The sequence below is a fragment of the Esox lucius genome, chromosome 13 (genome assembly GCF_011004845.1).
Source record: "Esox lucius isolate fEsoLuc1 chromosome 13, fEsoLuc1.pri, whole genome shotgun sequence".
NCBI classification, from domain to species: Eukaryota; Metazoa; Chordata; class Actinopteri; order Esociformes; family Esocidae; genus Esox; species Esox lucius.
Window position 1 is genome coordinate 10,533,565 of NC_047581.1, and position 17,569 is coordinate 10,551,133.

Sequence of the window (17,569 nt, forward strand, 5' to 3'; positions counted from 1 at the left end):
ATCTGTCTTACAGGGGGTGTGGGGAATGTTCCAGTTTCCACCACCAGGGACAGGCCTATCCCAGCTTCTCAAGGCCAGGGGAAGCTGTAAGCTGTATTGCACACCAGTTGCCAACTTGGTCCACAGCGTTTTTAGGGTGGGGGTTGCTCACAACCCATGTAGAAAAAACAGATGTGTGTGTGTGTGTGTGAAATGAAAGCATGTTTTTATACACAATCAAAACTGAAATATTTACCGTCGATACGGCGCAGATGTTTTTCCTGATGCAGAACGTTAACTTCAGCCTCAGAAGCCTCAGGATAACCAAAGGGAAACGCACCAGAGTCTCACTGAGGAACTATGCGTTGATACGTCGCCGTGTGGCAGTGGAACCTTTGCTCTAACCTCCCTATTCTCCTCAGGTTTGTGCGGACAGGAAACCGAGGGCCTTGTACCACTGTTTTTGCATTCATGTCCTTGTGGACATGAGCAGCCTATCTGTGTGTTCTATTCGATTTTGGTACCTCCTTGACTGTCAGCTGTTACAGGGTAATGTATCTAAGTCAATCCAGCGCCAGTGTACTTATCCAGTCCCCTAGGCAACAAAGTGGAGAATCGTCTCCCTGGCCATCTCTTTTCTGCGACCCCCGCCTTACAATATCCCTGAATTGTAAAAATCACCCGCACGGAAATACAGATTTAGAATGCAGTCCTAATTGGTGCAATTTGTGCACATTACGTCAGGTGCGAACGGTGGAGGGAGTTCGCAGCACGGTAGCGTGGACTGGATGGTAACGTCAGAATGGCGGAAGTGGAGCAAAACCGAGGACTTTGCTTTGACACAACGACCCTGTTCACCCAGCAGGCTGCGAACAGGATGCATCTCTATAAACACACACAAGCATCTGGCCGTTTTGTGGGATGGATTTTGTTGTTGTTTTTTGAAATGCATAAAAAATACATAAAAGCATTGTGTTTGCACCCCCCCAGATAATAGTAAGAATGGCAGTTAATCCTTCAATAATGTGAAAAAAAAAAGAAAAACTCTGTGGGAGGCTCACCAATCCAAACTCTGTGTGTGTGTGCGCGTGTGTGTGCATGCATGCGTATGCACGTGTGTGTGCATACTCCTGTGTGTGAGTTCCCGTCTAGCGTGGGAACCCCCCATATGAGCAGGTATGCAGGGAATAACAATGACAAATCCTTTGTTATTACTCCCTGGCTCTCTGCTGGGGCCCAGTAGGGGCAGGGACGTCTGCTCGGCCTCTACCCATGGAGAGGCAACCAGAGATGGGCTTGGGCTTCGCAGGGAAGGGGGTTAGGGAGTGGTGGTTGGAGGTTGGGTAGAATCCGCATCTGGGGTTAAATTTGACTGAGTTCATGGACAGATAAATTAGTTGGACTGCTTTACTGAATTTATTTTGTAGTAAACCTTTATCCAAGTAGTCTTACTGAGATACAATCTCTTTTTTATTAAGAGAGAATTGGTCCAAACAGCATCTGCAAAACCTTTCAATGTACTGTACAATACAAAACTAATTTACAGACACACACTGATTACAAGTACGTACAGAACATCAAAAATAATCAAAAAATACAACAAATGATGTACCACCACATTAACTCCTAATGACAATCACACTACTCAGTAAACCCATCAAGTTTTACTCCTCAAAAATGACATTTCCTTGTATTCTTAAATTTGAAATGGTCAGGCGAGATTTCAAAGACCTTGTAGCTGAGTAAATAAAACACATTTTGTCATGAACATGATCTGTTTGGATTTTTTTGAACTGTTAAAAGCCACTGGCAGTGAGATAGTCACCCTACCTGGTGTTTATTCAATAACTGTATAAACGAACAACAGATAAGCCACAGTTTTGCCAAAATGGCAGATCAGAGTATTAGCCTACTTTGAGCCAATAAAGACCAGCCAACAAGTGGCAGTTTGAGCCAGCTGGAGAATTTACAAAACACAGTCCCTGGGCAGGTTAAGGTTGAGGAGGACAAGGCAACAAGCTATGACAAGAAAAACTCACCTAGCACACACAAGCAGTAGCATGTGAAGCAATGAGGCAAAATTGTAGCCAAATAACAAACTGCACTAATTTCCAGCTACGGATATCAGGGAAAGTGACTAAACACAGCTGGAGATGGTGTTCACCCTAATGCTTGTCCTTTAGCCATGTGTTTAGGGCACTGTCTGTGTACTTGGGTTCATTTCTGGCCTAAATAAAAACAAAAGCCATATTTTACCAGGCATGTTAAGTGAGAACACATTCTAATTTACAGGCATAACCTGGGAGCAATTAAGATGAACTTCCTTGCTCACAGACTGGACAACAGTTTTTCACCATGCTGACTCAAGGGTTGAATTTGTCAACCTTCCAGTTTCCAGTCTAAAACACTACGGCTAAATGCTAGGCTCTTGACATTCAAGATGTTTGAAGTGATCAGGATGGCCCAGGGATTGGTGGCATGGGACGGCTCAGCGTTCATGTTCTAGGGGGTGTGGTTACAGGGCAACGACTGAGCCTTACAGCTGCTGGCATCAGTGCTGTGTGTGTATGCGCGTGTGCCAGTTCCCTGCCTTATGCCTGCATTTCCACGGGTGGGAAAAGTCGATAGAACACCCAGTTAATTATTCATGCCATAGTCAGCTGTTACACGTACAGAAAGAGGTTCTTAGTTTGCCCGTCCAGGAAAATAATCCTTCAGTAACTAGACATTTCAATGTATTCTAGGGATGTAACTAATGGACATTTAGAGGTTGATATATATTCAGCAGGAAAAGTAGAAGTGACCTTTTATTTCAAGCTTTTTAATTTCCCCACCCATCCCATCTGACCCTACTGAACTGAGGAACAACCAGGAAACAACTAAACCAATTACATCCATATCGTTCACAAGTTTATAACTTTCATTTTACCCCATTTTTCTCTCCCTCCAATTTTCTTTATGTCCAATTCACAATTAAGGCCATGCATAATCTCAACAATTTTATCATTCCCCTTCTTATCAAACTGCTTTCTTACCCAGGAAGTGTTGTCGGCACTGGAGTTGAGTGCATTCCCCAGCCAACAATCAGCATACAGGCACGCAGCCTAATTGTCACATTAGTTTTAACACAGAGAAACTCTCTCATTTTAAATGCCTTTTTTCAAAAGAATGTGTCAAACATAAATGTCCCTATACTAAAGTGAATTGGCCTTCCTCAACTCTTCTAAGAGACAAATACATTTTTATGTCTTCATTTCTAAAGCCATTGTGAGACAGCTTTCGTTTGCCCTGTATACCTGGATTGTAGAGCAGACAAATGTCAACAATCACCTACAATCTCCTGACCAGTTTGGCGGACTGTGCCTAAGGCACATATACAGCCAAGTAAAAAAGCTTTCCAGTTCTCTGGCTCTCCCACTTGGAACCAGATGTGAAAGGGCATGAAATTGCAGGAGCTTGTCTCTCTGAATCAGAATCACTAAAATCGTTAAGCATGTCACATATACTCACTTGCTGGAATGGTGCTGCTAGTGGTAGAGAACAGAGTACACCAAACCTACACAATGCTGCCAAACTGTTGTACACAATAGGTGGTGAGTCTGCATGATGCAGTATAGTGTTAACAGTTTACAGTCACTAGGTGGCTTGATGTGGTGGCGAGGGTAGTATTTGTCTTTGTGGGACAGATGGCTCTGGGCTACAGTGTGGCCCAGAGTTCCTGATTGACCTATACTTCCCTCCTGCCCTCTGTCTGCAAGATAAAAAATTGCTTTGGAACAGTCGATGACCACAGTGGAAGAGGTGAGCAATGATCTTGGCTGCATGCTTTCTTGCCCTGGACTCATTCAGGACCTTAAGGGAGCAGCCAATGACAATTTGTGTCTACCATTAATACTTTTATAGCCAAAGATAAAAGTATACTGCGTACTTTCCGAAAGGATGAAGGTTTTAAAAACAACATACCCACTGGACGTCAATGTTTCAACCGCTACCCACACAGAAAACTCATGCAAAACATATGTACATATATGTAGAGGATTTCTCAACATGTTTTTACATATGTGCCCTGAATATGTTTATGAAATATACAACTTGCACTTCTCACAATATCATAATACAATGCATGTCATATATTTTAACGTTGAATATTATGTGTTAAAATAATGAAATGAATACGCAGTGTATTAAGCATTTCTCATCAACACATCATGGAATTAACCTTCAAGACATTATTTTCCAGAGAATCTCCTTGTTATGGTGAGTTTAACTTATTATCGTTGGCAAAATTGGGAGCAACCAACATTACCACCAATCTAGGCCATATTGCATTACATTAATTATTGTGAAAAAGACAATTATTATCTTTTACAAACGAGTCGATTTGTAAATTGTACAGTATGTATTTACCACATTTTCTATTAATTACATTGGCAATGCAAGTAAAGAAACAACTGGTTAGAGTCAGTCCTCTTAATTTAATAAGGACCTTTATTCACAGAATCATACAACTGCCATTGTGTCAAAATATACTGATACATGTTTAGTAAATATGCCAAAGTTTTGACTTCAGTCACTGTAAAACAGCATATAGCACCTTTTTCTGTTTCAATATAATGAACCACTTTGTACCCCAAGTTTACATTTCAAAAGAGACTCATTCTGAAAACAATATGCATACATTTTAACACAGTATCAAGAATTCTATTCCTTTATGTAAAAGTACTTCAAAAAAACAACTAGATAACATAAACACATGACAGGAAACAATACAAAAATGGAAATATATCACAAATGCTAAATGCATATTACCAACTATATTTTTGTCATTTATGTATTTCAGACATATTTGACAACGACCAAAATAAAATATGTAAATATATGTATTAAATATATGGCCATACATTAATAATACTATAGGCACATTAAAAATATATGTTTTCGAAAGATATGTCAATATATAATACTATATAAAAAATGTACACAGTCATGCTTTGAACTCAGACAAAAGGAGGAGCCTTATAATTTAATTTAAACACATCTCAAACAAAAAGCATTTTATAAGATTGTTTCTACAAAACATTGTTATTGACATCCCTACAATCAATATTTCGTGATGCCTCACAGGGAGTGGATAACAGCCCTACATAGTGAGGGAAAGTTTGTGTTTTATTGGTGGATGTGGATTTTTTCACTTCATCCTCTCTGTTTAAAAAAGTCGCAAAAACCTTCCCCTTGAAATTACGACCACAGTAAGCATTCTGTAGGCATACCTCATGAAAAGTTTGCCAGATTGTATTACCAGTTTATTGAAATTCACAGCAGAACTCCCAACAACTACGTAAAAAAAAAAAAGCCTTTCCAACCAAATCTATAAATCAATCCACCCAAGACAATTTTTGAACTCACACTTCATTAAAAACAGTCCAATTGAGTGGGAAACCTCCCCATTTGGCAAAACTGCCTGATGAAACAGACGTCAACATGCTACTGCTAACAGAACAGCTTCTGACAGCCCGCCTGCACACACTGTGATCCTCTGCTTTAGTTCTTGACCCAAATATTCAGCAATCAAAACTGAAAGAGTGCGTAGTTCCGAAAGGGTGAAGGATTTAAAAACAACACACCAAGTAGACAACAAGAAGGATGACATTTGGATGGGCTAAATCTTTGTGCTAGTAGGAGTCAAAATCCTGAAAAACTGGCTCTGTGCGTTCATACACCTTTACAAGTTTTCGATCCACTTCAAAAGGGCCTGTGTTTTGAGAAGGATTATGCACAAAGATTGTGTAAATATCTATATGACAAGTTGACATCAGTATTGGATAAATGTAAGTAAATACATTCTTTATAGTTAATTGAAGCAAATATGTTGACAAACCTCACCTTGTTCTTGCAAGATTAATCTGGTTATCAGAGCGCTTTGCCAGGGTAGGCCTAAAAGAAACTGACCTTATTTGAAGGCATTTGAAAATTCCTTATGGAATAAATAAATGGTGAAATGCGTAAGGTTTTAAACAGATTATGACCCGTCAACTATTTCAGTCATTTGTTATGGTGCTTACTGTACATCCAAATATGGAGTAGCCTTCACACTGAGACATCTCACAGAGCTTAGAGTATAGTTATTTAGGATTTAGTCAGCCAGCTAGCAAGAATTCACTTTACCATATAATTATACTGAACTTGATAAATGTCAAAAGTTAATACATTACTGTCATAGGGACACAGGCCAATGTTTTTCATATACTTAGTTTGGTCACTATTTACAGTGGTGCAACAACCAATGATTTCAACAAAACAAATACATTATAACAAGCTCTAACAAGATGGATCACTTTTTTGGGTGAGTCAGGGAGGAAGGTTCAGTAGCACAACGTTCTCAAATGTTGCAGATAGAAATTCCAAGAAGAGAGACGTGATTCCTGTTCAGCTTTTATGTGAAGTATGCTTGTACTACCTACCATATTTTTACCTACATTTTCATAAAAAACACAATATACTCAATGCAGATCAGATTCTTCTATTATAGATAATTATTCTAAAATAAGCTAGAAGAGGAGCTTTACCCCTCAAAAAACCCAGCCCTATACCCAGATCACATTCAATGTATACTTACACGGATACATGTAGATGTGTGCTGGTATTAAACGTGCACACAAACCAGACTTGCACATTTTCAGGTGCAGAAAGTTTCAGGAAATGTGTAGGTTACTCATTATAGGCTGTCACACACACACACACTCTTCCCCTGTGTGGAAAACAAACAACACCCAGGTGTGTCTGTGCACACTATATATCAGAGAGGTATATACATCCACAAGCATTGTTCATTACATACATTTAGGATTCAGAAGATGTGTATGTAAGCTACATTCTAACACACACTTCAGAAACATTATTTGCTGTATACCTGTTCATCTTGCAATATTATTCTGTTTCTAGAGCTTTTCCAACAAAAGAATAAAACGTAAAGGTTATTTATGACGGAGATATTTGTGCACACAGCATAGCATGATATACAACTGTACCATATCTAATGAATCAGAGAGTTCTATGTTGCTTTGAGAAAATAAAAAGAGACAGTGCTCTGTACTTTTTATTTCCTTAGTAGAGGGACAGAGGGCTTGGAGAATGTGATGTCCTTACAGTTCTCTTTGCAGTTTCTGAACTTCTCAAAGAGGTACCACTGGTTGTTGAGGTCCGGTCCTGGTTGATACTGTTCAGAAGGATTTGTGACTAAGTCCATGGTCTTTCCTAGATAGCACATAGTGATTCTCGGGTGTGTTCTTGTACTCCTTGTGACTCGAATCTGGGTGTCAGGAAGCTGTGCCAGTAATAGGAAGATTCTCACGAGACTCCCAGCCAACAACTTGAAGGATGTCGACCCTTCTGAAAGTGCTTTCTTTCAGTTTTCTTGCTTAGGTAACGGAGTTCATGCCCATCCATGTTATTTTCCGATCAATCATGTTTTATTATTATTAATAGAATTAGATTAACCTATTAATTACAAGTAGTAATCTAGAACTTCAAGGAACACACACACTATAGGCAAACACCCATAAAACACACACATTCTCATAGACACACAATGTTACAACCCCTTTACCCCTAGGGGCACAACAAGGCTATTATCCATCACACACACACACTCCTTTGCTGAAACATCTTGACTGGAGTTAGATTCCTGTTTTGAATCTGCCTTAATTACACATACCCTTCACTCACTGACCCTGGCATTCCAAACAATACAATAGTTAGTTAAATAACAACACACACCATGGACTAACACATGCATCAGAAACAGAGTTAGGGTTAGTTAAATAACAACACACACCATGGACTAACACATGCATCAGAATCATAGTTAGGGTTAGTTAAATAACAACACACACCATGGACTAACACATGCATCAGAAACAGAGTTAGGGTTAGTTAAATAACAACACACACCATGGACTAACACATGCATCAGAAACAGAGTTAGGGTTAGTTAAATAACAACACACACCATGGACTAACACATGCATCAGAAACAGAGTTAGGGTTAGTTAAATAACAACACACACCATGGACTAACACATGCATCAGAAACAGAGTTAGGGTTAGTTAAATAACAACACACACCATGGACTAACACATCCATCAGAAACAGAGTTAGGGTTAGTTAAATGACAACACACACCATGGACTAACACATGCATCAGAAACAGAGTTAGGGTTAGTTAAATAACAACACACACCATGGACTAACACATCCATCAGAAACAGAGTTAGGGTTAGTTAAATGACAACACACACTACGGACTAACACATCCATCAGAAACAGAGTTAGGGTTAGTTAAATGGCAACACACACCATGGACTAACACATCCATCAGAAACAGAGTTAGGGTTAGTTAAATAACAACACACACCATGGACTAACACATCCATCAGAAACAGAGTTAGGGTTAGTTAAATAACAACACACACCATGGACTAACACATCCATCAGAAACAGAGTTAGGGTTAGTTAAATAACAACACACACCATGGACTAACACATCCATCAGAAACAGAGTTAGGGTTAGTTAAATAACAACACACACCATGGACTAACACATCCATCAGAAACAGAGTTAGGGTTAGTTAAATGGCAACACTTACCTCTCATGTCTTTTGACTCATGGACTTCAGAGCCAGCAGCAGAGAGGTCCATTACACATTTTGCAGGGACACCTGTACTCCCGAATGGAGGAAATGTTGACTGATATGCTTGTTTCCTATTGCTTTTAGTATAGCACTGACTCCATGTTACGGTCTTCTTAACATTTTCGATGAGTGAATTATTTGTGTTGTCCGCTTGGATCTTTTTGTCAACTGCTGGTGATAACCTGATAATGTATAAGCTGTTTCTAAGAAACACCAACAACTATTCACCTTTAAGTTTGCCGTTTAAACGTCAGTTTTTCAGTATTTTTTACAAACAATTATTTTTTACAAAGTCATTATCCTCTTATGTGTGGTTGTGAAAAGTGACAATAAAATGATTCAAATTGTTGACCAGAGCCCCCACCCCAATAATAATTGACAATTTCCTAATTATTTGTATGGGAAATTACATTTTCAAGTTCAATATTTGCTGAAATGTTAGTTCAAATTAAGTGAAATTATAATTTATATGTATACAATACCCAATATAATAATACTTTATATGTATACAATACCCAATATAATAATACTTTATATGTATACAATACCCAATATAATGATAAATATAGCTGCACGCAGCGATTAAGGGGGCCAAGCAGGGCACTCACTGCATGCTCTCACTAGAGAAATGTTTTGCTATTTAAAAATGCCCAATGCCGCTAGTAGGCAGGATGTCAATCGAAGAAGAGGAAATCAAAACAAAACAAAAAGACCTTGAAACCAGAAAAGGAACCAGGCAATCCTAGTTCAGGCGATTAGGAGGGATGATTATTGTTGTCGCTGGCAGGTTTCAATCCCTAGTTTTCTATGTGGCAAACTGTCTTTAATCATTATGTTATTTAAACAGTAGAATGCAACTTTCACCTCAGCCATTAAAATGTTTGCTGAAATAACGTGGACAACAGAACATTTATTAACGGAACTAAAATGTAGTCTTGTACAAAGATTGCTGTAGATGGCTAGCTAATAGCTAAGTGGATATACATTTCTGAAATACAAAATTTGGAACATCTCAGAGGGGAATCAAACCAGGGTCAGGATATTGAAGAACAGGGAGGACAAAACTGCACCACAGTGGCTACTGGTGGTCCATACAGCTCTCTATCCTCTCCAAATGTAAATTTTACCCCAGCCATAAAAATGTTGCTTGGATAAAGTGGGCATTTGTTAAAGGAACTAAAGTTTACTGATGTACAAAGATTAATATAGATGGCTAGCTAATAGCTATACAGCCTAATTATAACGAAATCAATTACTCCAATCATTGCATGGCTGGTTCCTTTCTTTGGAAAACAATAACAGTATAACAGGGTCACGTAATACAATTATTCTCTCAAATACACTCACCTAAAGGATTATTATGAACACCAGACTAATACTGTGTTTGACCCCCTTTCGCCTTCAGAACTGCCTTAATTCTATGTGGCATTGATTCAACAAGGTGCTGAAAGCATTCTTTAGAAATGTTGGCCCATATTGATAGGATAGCATCTTGCAGTTGATGGAGATTTGTGGGATGCACATCCAGGGCACGAAGCTCCCGTTCCACCACATCCCAAACATGCTCTATTGGGTTGAGATCTGGTGACTGTGGGGACTCAGACTCATCAGACCAGGCAATATTCTTCCAGTCTTCAACTGTCCAATTTTGGTGAGCTCGTGCAAATTGTAGCCTCTTTATCCTATTTGTAGTGGAGATGAGTGGTACCCGGTGGGGTCTTCTGCTGTTGTAGCCCATCGGCCTCAATGTTGTGCGTGTTGTGGCTTCACAAATGCTTTGCTGCATACCTCGGTTGTAACGAGTGGTTATTTCAGTCAAAGTTGCTCTTCTATCAGCTTGAATCAGTCGGCCCATTCTCCTATGACCTCTAGCATCAACAAGGCTGATAGAAGAGCTGCCGCATACTGGATGTCTTTCCCTTTTCACACCATTTTATGTAAACCCTAGAAAGGGTTGTGCGTGAAAATCCCAGTAACTGAGCAGATTGTGAAATACTCAGAACGGCCCGTCTGGCACCAACAACCATGCCACGCTCAAAATTGCTTAAATCACCTTTCTTTCCCATTCTGACATTCAGTTTGGAGTTCAGGAGATTGTCTTGACCAAGACCACACCCCTAAATGCATTGAAGCAACTGCCATGTGATTGGTTGATTAGATAATTGCATTAATGAGAAATTGAACAGGTGTTCCTAATAATCCTTTAGGTGAGTGTATATGAAAATCATGGTATTACAGATATGTATTGTTGTGTGAAGGCTGAAAAGCACCTAGTGGATAAACATTCATGAGTTACAGAATTTGGGAATTGAACTGGGGTCACAATATTGAAGGACCGGGATGTTCCCACTACACCACATGTCCTGTAAGCTGTCCGAATAGTCTAAATGGGTTGCGATCTATAATAACCCAAACACAGACACATATTTTGAAAATCCACCATAAACATTTACAATATAACCGTAAAAAGCTTTGTTTTAGGGATACTATAACACAGCTACTGAAGGTTGCAGCCAGCAAAGTTTTTGTCTATTCTTAACAAATCCTAATATTTAATTGGTTTTGTGTGCAGCGAGGCTGGAACAGAGGTCGGCTGCATGGCAGTCTGTGTCTCTAACCCCTACGCTATTTAACAAGGGATAGTCCAGGACTCCCTCACTTACTCAGGAAGAGACATTCGCTCTTCTTGGCCAGCTTCGCTTATGCGGAATTGAGTATAGAGTATTGAGTGGAGAATGTGTGTATGTGTTATGTGTAGAGATATGGGACATTGTGCTTGTGGGGGAGGAGTCCGGTTTCTTGGATGAAAATAGGAATGTCTGTATGCTGAGTGACAGGAGAATGTGTGTGTCATTTTATGTGGAGATATAAGAGAGTGTGTAAAGAGAGACAGGAGAAAGTGTATTTGGAGGGAGGGAGTAGAGGGTTAGGGTAGGAATGTGTGTGTGGAGCAAAGAATGTGTCTTGGTGAGGAGTGGGGGGAGGAGAGTGTGTATTGTGTGTGAAGAGAAAATATAATGTGTGTGTGATAGTGTGTGTTGCTTATATTAGCCATCTTATGTTAGTAACCCTGCGTTAGCCACACAGTTGAGTGACAGCTAATATCCTCTTCCTCTAACATCACATGCACACGCGGTAGCCAAAATGATATGTCACCCTGGTTGAATTCCTAATACCATTGACTTTGAAAGGGAAAGGGTTTAGCTTGTTAAGCTGAAGAATGTTTCGCTCAGTTACCTCATTTAGTGATTAACATCTCCAGAAAGTTATGTCTCTGACATATTTGGCAGATTTTGTTGAATTTCTTAAAATCATTGAGGTTTGTAGCACCACCATGAAAGCTAAATGTTCATACCTATCAGGGTATATTCCTGGCCTTGGTGTTTATCTGTAAAGCAAGTAGCATCTTTCTTGGATAATCCTTTTAGGATTTATAACCTTATATAAGATTTGCCGCAGTAATTCAGACAAAATGTGCCCCAACTAAGTATTGAGTGCTGTACATGCTCATACTTTTCATGTTCATACTTTTCAGTTGGCCAACATTTCTAAAAATTATTTTTTTGTATTGGTCTTAAGTAATATTGTAATTTTCAGAGATCCTGAATTTGGGATTTTCATTAGTTGTCAGTTATAATCATCACAATTAAAAGAAATAAACATTTGAAATATATCAGTCTGTGTGTAATGAATGAATGTAATATACAAGTTTCACTTTGAATGGAATTACTGAAATAAATAAACTTTTTGATGATATTCAAATTTTATGACCAGCACCTGTATAGTCATTGACACGCCCACATCAATTTCAGTCGCTGATTTCAGCAATATTGTTTGAGATATAAACTTTCCTTATATAACTTGAATAGATAATGTTTCAAAGGTCCATCACACCTAATAGCATGCAAATCTGTTCAGCAGTCTCAGAGGAGATGTCGTTTATGAGTTTTTCACAGATGTCAAAATGGAGGCCATATTGTTTGAGATATCAACTTTTCTTATATAACTTTTAAAGACAATGGTCCAGTGGTCCTTCAAACCAATTGTCATCCAAATCCATTTAGCTGTTTTGGAGGAAATATCGTTTAAGTGTGTTTTTATATACAGCAAAATCGTGAGAAACATTTGTGGTGTTTATAGCACCCCCAAGCAGTATTTTTGTATGGGAGTTTTCCTGTCCATTCTTGACAGACACATTTACGAGTATGTTTCTTTTCGTGGTTGGTTGATGTTCCATTTGGATTAATGGATATCTAAAGTCATAGACCTGCCCAGCTCAATTTTATTCGCTGATTTTGGCCATATTGTTTGAGTTAAACTTATATAACATTTAAAGATAATGGTTCAAAGGTCCTTCACCTCAAGCGGCATGCAAATCCGTTCAGCAGTCTCGGAGGAGATGTCGTTAACGTGTTTTTCACCAAATTCAAAATGAAGGAAAGTTCATGAGATCTGAGCTTCACTTTTTCAATTTTCGACTATGCTACAGCGCCACCATGAGGAGTATGTCTACAATCAGGCAAAGTTTGGAGCGTTTTGAACCAGAGGGGACCGAGCTATGGACCTCTGAAAATGACCCTGGAGAAGAATAATAATAAATATAGCTGCAAGCAGCGAATAAGGGGTCCAAGTAATGACAAAAGGAAGCCCTTTGGAATGTACATGTTACTGTAACTAAGCAATTGTCTTTACATTTCCAACTTCAATTAAAGCTGCAAGCAGCATTTAGTGGGTTTCAGCATTTAGTTAGCATGAAAATTATGCAATATGGTATGTAGGGTAAAAGACAAACTGCACACGTGTACAAACATTGACCCAATGTTGGATGTTTTTTCCTGTCCAATGGTGATCCCATATAGTTTTTTTTACATACTGGTCTGATTTATTCAACACTTGAAGATCTTCATACATAGATACCAAATGTCAAACTACATCAAGATTGGTTATTTGCTGCCATATGAGTATTGTTTTAGTGTTTTTCAAAATAACTTAGATGGCTGAAAATCCATGATGGTGATTTTTTGGGTCTCAGTGGTAAACATTTTCATAGTGAGGAGAACACCTATGGACTGATTTCCAAGATTAGGTCAAAAGGAATGGGTGTGGTGACCCTTTAAAATGTCCAACTTCACAGGCTTGTGCCACCATGAGGCATTTTTGATTAGCATGTCTACTGCACCAGAAGTTGCGTTTCTTGATGCTTTACTATATTCATTTGGGGACCTTTACACCATTTTAACTCACAGGAACTTGCAAAAAGAACAATTGTTTGCCAGAAGAATAATTAGTGAACTGGAACAAACATAATAGGATTTTGGCATACTGTTGAAACCCTAATGACACACATTGTCAATTGAATTTGATTGTGGAATAGCTTAGATTATTACAAAAAACATTCTCAGCATCAGTGTATTAAAAGGAGATAGTTGATGAATGTCACTCACAGAACATCTTGTATAGTGAAAAGCTAGTGAATTTTTCTAAGCTACCCAATGAAAATGGAAATTATTATTGGAAAGTCTAAGTAAAAAAAAATAATGAACTAGCCAGGCTAGATAATAAATCAGAAGTTACTTCTGTACATTAATAACAATCACACCATTACTAGAATTGAGTAGTTATGTCAAATCATTTTTTTTGCTAGATAAAATTGTGATAAAATAGCTTCCGCATCTATCTATGACTGACCGGAAGTGACATAACGCGAGGGAGTCTAGTCAAGTTCATGCTCAAATTACAGTGGGCGTGGATGAAGAAACCGAGCTCTCCAACTTCGGCGAGCATGCCTATGATGGCCCACAGGCCTATAAATATGAGCCTCCTAGGCGAGATAGAGGTCAGGGGGAGATTAGGGGGGAGAAACAATGGGTAGAGGAGAGAAGTAGAGTTGTGGTGTCAACAAAACCAGTGGCAAATAGGGCAAGTGACTTGGTGAGTTACTGTGTAGCACGGTGGCTAACGCTGGATCGTCTAGGCTAGTACATTGGTGTTATACAATAAATCTGCTTCAGCAAACATACTTTCGACCTTGTTTTATGTTAAACATACATGTAGATGTGGGTGTTGGGTTAGCTGCCTGCCAACAGCTCATAGCTATAACTTTGTGCAAACTGCATTGATGTCAAGGCAGACAATTGCGAAAACCTGTTATAAAGCTCAGTCTCTCCCTCTCTCTCTGTATACTGAAGCCCTGATGCTAGGAACTTGCAGTCAGCGCATTTTTAATCCAGATGAGGGAATGGTTTCAGACGCAATATTAGCTACTCCTGTCATCAAAGCAACAGCTACCAAATGTTTGCTAATGCAATAGCCAAGCTAACATGTAGCTAGGTTACTAGTTAGATGGTGGATTGTCCAATACATACACACTCAAATCACTTCTTTATTCTGAAATTATTAGACTAAAACATTATGAAATCAGCCAAATTAAGAGTTAAAAGAATTAAAAGTAACACTTACTCTGCTAAGAGCTCTTTTTCAGTGCATGGAATTTCTGCAAGTGCTAGCACTTGGTCCTCCAGTCCTGCCCGTGCCAGGTTCAGGTGAAAGCTTTGATGGTGGTGGACTTGATTCCTTCGAGTGCACCGAGGGAACAGCATCGGTAATCAGCCTCACATGGTCCTTACTCCGAAATCTCCAGGTCTATAACTCTCCGGAGTGAAATGAGTGCCACAAACGACCAAGTGTGTGGTGACAGACGCGGCAGTGAAGTCTGCTCTCTTCACCTGCACAAAACGCACCCAAAAACGAAAGACCTTGCTTTTCCTAGAAGGAAAATGATGTACACGATTTCCAGACAGGCTGGAATTTGTGCAACCAGCACAAACACAATAATTTACCATTATGACTTGACTTCTCTAAAACTTTCTCTATATCTCGCTCTCTCTCACCACTGTAGAGTGAGAAGCAGAGCGGGAGCAAAACCTATTGTTTGCCTCTGCCTACGTCATATGACGCGTTGTAAGCAGGAAAGGCGTATTTCAGAGCCTAGCTTAAAATGGGCACTCTTTCATCAAAATTTCTGCTTTAGGGTTTGTGTAACATAGCAATTTCTACTTATGTGTTTTTAAATGACCTCTTCAGACAACATTAATTATTAATTCAGTTATGAATTCAACCGGCACATTGCTCTTTAACAGTTTCCACTTCCAGTGTACAGGCTACTTTAGGTCACTTTTGACAGGAAATGTTGCAACAATTAGGCCTATTATATCTATAAACGTTTCCAAAATATACAACAACAATTTACCAAATAGGCTAATATCCCCATTATTTGAAAGTTATTTCATTTTTTATTCCATTACAATACCTAGCTTCATTTGAAACGTACCCACAATTCCAACAGGCCTACTTACGATTTCTTCTTCTGTGGGGTTTAACGACAGTTGGCATTCACTACTTACAATTTGAAGACACAGTGTTGTGTAATCTTGGAAAGCTCATAATCTTCCAAAATACTACCACCTTGTAAACGGGTGCAGGTGTGACCTAACGAAAAATGTAAACTGTCGATGGGATTGGACGTGACAAGGTCATTGATTATTAATTGACAGGAAGTCACATGGCATAAAACCTTACCTGCTGCAAAATGTAAGGCTTACCAAGGGAAATTTGTTAGAAAAAACATATATCTATGTGTACAATAATATAGATTTGAGTAACATTTAACAAGAAACTAACCGCACTGGACACACATACTCTAGAATAATATTATTTTTTAAACACAAAAAAAATAATGCTTTAGTGAAACATATTACCTGGTATACCCTAAAATATTATACAATTTTTTTTTTTACAAGAAATGTGACGAATATTAAAATAAAGGTCTTCTTTACAAGGGGAAAATAAAATGATAAAATTGACTTATTTTGAATAATAATTTCAATAGGGTTAGAATTTACACAAGCATTTATCAAACATAGCCTAGATGGTTTGCACTGGAATCTAGCTTATGGCAGCAGCAATTTCAACTGCCAAGACCAACTTACTGTTCAAGGAGATTTACAAACACTTAACATTTGCTCTTCCTAAAATAAGGAAAAATAATAGTCCAATATAAACACAAAAATAACACAAAAAATAGGACTGAATGCTGCAATTTTCCCAACAACCCACCCATTCCCTATTGACTCACAGGCACTGCCATGGCTCCTCCCATAGCTTCAAAAATAGCCCTCCGTAACTGCTAATAGAACCACCAACTCCAACTCAACATTCACACACCCATTACACCAGCTCATCCTTCAAAATAAGAGTTCCTTTAAAATAATAGTCCATAATAGTTAAAGAGAATAACACAAAACTTTGGGGACTGAATGCTGCCATATTTTTTGAGATATACATTTTTCATATAGAACATTTAAATATCATGGTCCAAAGATCCTTCACAAGCAAACAGCATGCCAATCTGTTCAATGATATCAGAGTAGATGGTGTTTAGGTGATTTTACTTCATTCATTTATTGCGGTCAAATTGTTTGAGATATAAAAATTCCGAATAATTCAATTGAAGATACTGGTCCCAGGGTCCTTCTCAGTAAACGGCGGGCAAAACCATTCAGCGGTCTCCGAAGAGTGTGTATTTTACAGTTCTTAAAATACACACCCAAATACACAACCAAATAGACCCCTTAAGGTCTATTTGGTTGATACTGCACAGGTCCATCCATGGACCTGATGTTTAGTGCTATGTTAAAGGGCGTAAGTCTCGGATATTCCTGACGGGAAATATAGCCTGACAAAGTGCCACACCCATGTAAAAGTAATTAGCCTATTACGCGCACATTGTTTGAGATATCAAAAGTAAAAAAAGAGAATTGAAGATACTGGTCCCAGGGTCCATCCCAGCGAACGGCGTGCAAATCTGTTCAGCGGTTTCTGAGGAGATGTCGTTAACAAG